This window comes from Macaca mulatta, chromosome 8, assembly GCF_049350105.2.
Source record: "Macaca mulatta isolate MMU2019108-1 chromosome 8, T2T-MMU8v2.0, whole genome shotgun sequence".
Lineage (NCBI taxonomy): Eukaryota > Metazoa > Chordata > Mammalia > Primates > Cercopithecidae > Macaca > Macaca mulatta.
Genome location: NC_133413.1, coordinates 11,974,548 through 11,980,468, shown reverse-complemented (window position 1 = coordinate 11,980,468; position 5,921 = coordinate 11,974,548). Strand labels below are relative to the sequence as shown.

The following is a 5,921-nucleotide window of genomic DNA, read 5'->3' as shown; positions in this document are numbered from 1 at the left end:
GGTGAGATTTGGACTTCTAGCGTGCCCATTAACTTGAAGGATGAAGACTGTACCGAGTAGATCATTTTTCAACCCTCAGTTCCCTCATCTTCCCCCTCCTTGGAGTCCCCAGTGTCTAGTATTTCCCTCCGTATGTCCAGGTGTACCCATTGATTAGTCCCCACTTGTAAGTAAGAACTTGCAGTATTTGATTTTCTGTTTCTGGGTTATTTCACTTAGGATAATGGCCTCCAGCCCCATCCATGTTGCTGCAAAAGACAGGATTATATATACATATATAGAGTTTGTTTGTTTGGTTTGTTTTTTGCAACCAAGTCTCACTCTGTCACCCAGGCTGGAGTGTAGTGGCACAGTCTCGGCTCACTCACTGCAACCTCCGACTCCAGGGTTCAAGCGATTATCCTGCCTCAGCCTCCCAAGTAGCTGGGACTACAGACATATGCCACCACGCCCAGCTAATTTTTATATTTTTAATAGAGACAGGGTTTCACCATGTTGGCCAGACTGCTCTCAACAGACTGGTCTCAAACTCCTGGCCTCAAGTAACCCACCTGCCTCAGCCTCCCCGAGTGCTGGGATTACAGGCATGAGCCACTGTGCCCAGCTGATTTCATTTATTTATTTTTTTTAATATAGCATGCTTCACAAATGTGCATGTCATCCTGGCACAGGGGCCATGCTAATTTTCTCCGTATCATTCCAATTTTAGTATATGGCTGCTGAAGCAAGAACTGGAACCATTCTTAAATGTACATCCAGGGGCATTAAGTGCATTAACAATGTCATACAACCATTGCTATGATCCCTTTCCAGTACTTTTTCATCATCCCAAATTGAGACTCTGTACCGATGAAACAATAACCCATTACCCCCCTGTTCCCCTACTGCTGGTAACCTATGGTATACTTTCTGTCTCTAAGAATTTGCCTGTGAGGCACCTCACATTGGTGGAGTGAAACAGTACATATTTGTCCTTTTATGTTTAGTTTATTTCATGTAATACAATGTGTTCAAGATTTATCCATGTTGTAGCAGGTATAAGAAGTCTTTCTTCTTAAGGCTAGATAATATTTTATTGCATACATGTATATTCATTTTGTGTATCTATTCATCTGTTGATGACTATTTCAGTTGTTTCTACATTTTGGCTCTTGTGGATGATATTGCTATGAACGTGGTGTACAAATATCTGAGTTCTACTTTTACTATTATTATTTTTTGAGATAGGGTCTGGCTCTGTTGCCCAAGCTGGAGTGTAATAGTGCAATCTCTGCTCACGGCAACCTCCATCTCCCAGGCTCAAACCATCTTCCTGCCTCAGCCTCCAGAGTAGCTGTGACTACAGATGTGTACCACTACGCCCAGCTATTTTTTTTTTTTCTTTAAGACAGAGTTTCACTTTGTCACCCAGGCTGGGGTGCAGTGACACAATCTTGGCTCACTGCAACCTCTATCACCAGGGTTCAAGAGATTCTCCTGCCTCAGACTCCCAAAGTGCTGGGATTACAGGCATGAGCCACCACACCTGGCCCATTTTTTTGTATGTTTGGTAGAAATGATGTTATGCCATGTTGCCCAGGCTGGTCTCAAGCTCCTGGGCTCAAGTGATCCTCCTGCCTCAGCCTCCCAAAGTGCTGAAATTACAGGTGTGAGCCACTGCACCCGGCCTGAGTTCTGCTTTTAATTCTTTGGGTATATCCCTAGAAGTGGAAATGCTGAATCACATGTTTATTGTTTGTTGCTAGATTCTTTTTTTTTTTTTTTTTTTTACTTTTTTATTTCCATAGGTTTTTGGGGAACTGGTGGTATTTGGTTACATGAGTAAGTTCTTTAGTGGTGATTTGTTTGATTTTGGTGCACCCATCACCGGAGCAGTATACACTGAACCAAATTTGTAGTCTTTTATCTCTCACTCCCTTCCCAAACTTCCCCCCAAGTCCCCAAAGTCCATTGTGTCATTCTTATGCTTTTGCATCCTCACAGTTTAACTCCCACTTACGAGTGAGAGTATGCAATGTTTCGTTTTCCATTCCTGAGGTACTTCACTTAGAATAATAGTCTCCAATCCCATTCAGGTTGCTGTGAATGCCATTAATTCATTCATTTTTGTGACTAAGTAGTATTCCATGGTGCATGTGTGTATGTGTATATATCTCTCTATATATGTATATATGTGTGTGTGTGTGTATATATATATAGATATATATATATATATCACAATTCCTTTATCCACTCATTGACTGATGGGCATTTGGGCTGGTTCCATATTGTTGCAATTGCGAATTGTGTTGCTATAAACATGCATATGCAACTGTGCAAGTGTCTTTTTCGTATAATGACTTTTTTCCTCTGGATAGACACCCAGTAGTGGGATTGCTGGATCAAAAGGCAGTTTTACTTTTAGTTCTTTAAAAAATCTCCACACTGTTTTCCAGAGTGGTTGTACTAGTTTACATTCCCACCAGCAGTGTAGAAGTGTTCCCTTGTCACCGCATCAATGCCAACATCTATTATTTTGTGATTTTTTGATTATGGCCATTATTGAAGGAGTAAAGTGGTATCACATTGTGGTTTTGATTTGCATTTCCTTGATCATTAGTGGTGTTGAGCATTTTTTCACGTTTGCTGGCCATTTGTATATCTTCTTTTGAGAACCATCTATTTATGTCCTTAGCCCACTTTTTGATGGGATTATTTTTTTTTTCTTGCTAATGTGTTTGAGTTCATCGTAGATTCTGGATATCAGTCCTTTGTGAGATGTATAGATTGTGAAGATTTTCTATCACTCTGTGGGTTGTCTCTCTACTCTGCTGACTGTTCTTTTTGCCATGCAAAAGCTCTTTAATTAAGTCCCAGCGATTTATCTTTATTTTCATTACATTTGCTTTTGGGTTACTGGTCACGAAATCCTTGCTTAAGCCAATGTCTAGAAGGGTTTTTCCAATGTTATCCTCTATAATTTTTATAGTTTCAGGTCTTAGATTTACGTCGTTGATCCATCTTGAATTGATTTTTGTGTAAAGTGAGAGATGAGGATCCAGTTTCATTCTCCTACATGTGGCTTGCCAATTATCCCAGCACCATTTGTTGAATAGGGTGTCCTTTCCCCACTTTGTTTTTCTTTTCTTTGTGGGAGATCAGTTGGCTATAAGTATTTGGGTTTACTTCTGGGTTCTCTGTTCTGTTCCATTGGTCTATGTGCCTATTTTTATGCCAGTACCATACTGCTTTGGTGACTATAGCCTTGTAGTATAGTTTGAAATCAGGCAATGTGATGCCTCCAGATTTGTTCTTTTTGCTTAGTCTTACTTTGGCTATGTGCGCTCTTTTTTGGTTCCATATGAATTTTAGGATTGTTTTTCTAGTTCTGTGAAGAATGATGGCGGTATTTTGATGGGAATTACATTGAATTTGTAGATTGCTTTTGGGAAAATGGTCATTTTCACAATATTGATTCTACTCATCCATGAGTATGGGATGTGTTTCCATTTGTTTGTGTCATCTATGATTTCTTTCAGCAGTGTTTTATAGTTTTCCTTGTAGAGGTCTTTCACCTCCTTGCTTAGGTATACTCCTAAGTATTTTATTGTTTTGCAGCTATTATAAGAGGCATTGAGTTCTTGGTTTTATTCTCAGCTTGTTCGCCATTGGTATATGGGAGAGCTACTGATTTGTGTACATTAATTTTGTATCCTGAAACTTTGCTGAATTATTTTATCAATTCTAGGAGCTTTTGGAGCAGTCTTTGGAGTTTTCTAGATATACAATCATATCATCAGCAAATAGCAACAGTTTGACTTCCTCTTTATCAATCTGGATGCCCTTTATTTTTTTCTCTTGTCTGATTGCTATGGCTAGGACTTCCAGTACTATGTTGAATAGAAATGGTGAGAGTGGGCATCCTAGTCTTGTTCCAGTTCTCAGAGGGAATGCTTTCAACTTTTCCCTGTTCAGTATTATGTTGGCTGTGGGTTTGTCACGATGGCTTTTAGAACATTGAGGTATGTCCCTTCTATGCTGATTTTGCAGAGAGTTTTAATCATGAAGTGTTGTTGGATTTTGTCAAATGTTTTTTCTGCGTCTATTTAGATGATCATGTGACTTTTGTTTTTAATTTTGTTTATGTAATGTATTGCATCTATTGACTTGCATATGTTAAACCATCCCTGCATCCCTGGTATGAAACCCACTTGATCATGGTGAGTTATCTTTTTGATATGTTATTGGATTCAGTTAGTTAGCATTTAGTTAAGGGTTTTTTCATCTATGTTCATCAGGGATATTGGTCTGTAGTTTTGGTCTGTAGTTTTTTGGTCATGTCCTTTCCTGGTTATTGCTGGATTCTATGTGTAACTTTTTGAGGAACCACCACTGTTTTTCATAGCAGCTGCACCATTTTGCATTCCCACCAGCAATCGCAAGAGCTCCAATGTCTTCACATTCTTACAAACACTTGTTCAATTTTTTATAATAGCCATCCTAATGAGTGTGAAGTGGTAACCTCATTTGTTTTGAAGGGTGTCAGTTACATCTCCATTTGGTGAGAAACCCAAGAGTAGATAAGGTTGCCTGCCTACCACTGGAGCTCTGGCATACCAAGAAGCATATCTGGCACCAGAAATGTCTTTTTTGCAAAAGATTTTATCCAGAGCAAAATGGCTTTCCAGGGCAGATCTGGTAAGAGGACTTGATGTCCTCATAGTCACTTGATGATTCTGTCCATTTATTCATTTATTCACTCACTCACTCATTCATTTATTCCATAATTAAATACTCATTTTGGTGATAAGGAGCAGGAAGGAATTGTGATAGATGCTGTGGTGATTATATTTTAGTATCTACAAAGGGACCTTACAAATCATCTTATCCAAATACCTACCCCATTCAGGAATATTTTCTAAAACTGGAGAGATAAGACTAAGGCCCAAGTTTCCAAGTTAGTGATCAGTCAGGCTGGATGAGGCAACACTCCTCTAACTTATGGGAGAATGGGTTTAAAACAAGGACAGGCATTTGCAAGGAAGCTCTCCTTCCTTACAGCTCACTGAACAGTCCAGTCACTTGATCAGCCTGTGAGATTTGAACACAATAAAACGAGTGTCAAGAAAACCTGATTAGATAAGCTCTGAGTACTAAGACAGTCCTTATATTGTGATAACCTCCTGCAAAAGTGTCACATACAGGCTGTGTGCAATGAGAGATACTGCTGACTTGGAACTTGTGAGCTAGGCAGGAGTGTGAGTATTTGATTTCAATCTGGGAAAATTCCAGAGGACTAAATCTGGAGGATTTATGAACATGGTAATGTCCATGCAATTGGATTTCATTGAGAAACATAGACTTTTTTTCTATTTCATACTGCGACATTTCAACTATATTAAAGGGCAAAGAGCAAGAGATAGAAACGCTGGCTAGAATGCAATTCATGACACAATTTCCACATATATACTTATTCTACACTGGTTACTGCTGAAGCCTCCTGAGTTCAGAATTAAACAAGACTCAGAGAGACCATCATTTCCTAAAGTCTCGTTCACTTCTATTGCCTGGATACCCTCCAATGTCACACCAGGAAGCAAGACCGATCCATCTACTTAATCAGGGAGAGTAACATTTTCTAGATCTGGGTAGAGACTTGCAAAAAGAGCTTTCTAGTCTTTGTGTATATCATCATATCATGATCAGAAAATAAGATTAAATATGATTGCACTAAACGCTCCATAACTTGATTGCCAATAACCTTATATTCCATTCCATGTATATTAAATGATGGTTTAATATACATGGTGGTGCACTCCATTTAATATCTTACTTCCATTTTTATGCACATAGAAGCGCTTTGCAGAATTATATCTTAAATATACATAAGGGCTTTTTGCGTAAGAATTGTAATGTTCAGAATTATTGTGTTGGGTGTTGCA

General features: G+C 38.9%; 1 non-coding gene across 1 annotated transcript; it reads right to left on the bottom strand.

The window, feature by feature from the left end:
• Window positions 1–626: 626 nt before the first annotated feature.
• Window positions 627–730, bottom strand: LOC114680448 (U6 spliceosomal RNA). The gene has a single exon (XR_003732674.1). It is a non-coding gene; the product is annotated as a U6 spliceosomal RNA (small nuclear RNA).
• Between the last annotated feature and the right edge of the window lie 5,191 nt (window positions 731–5,921).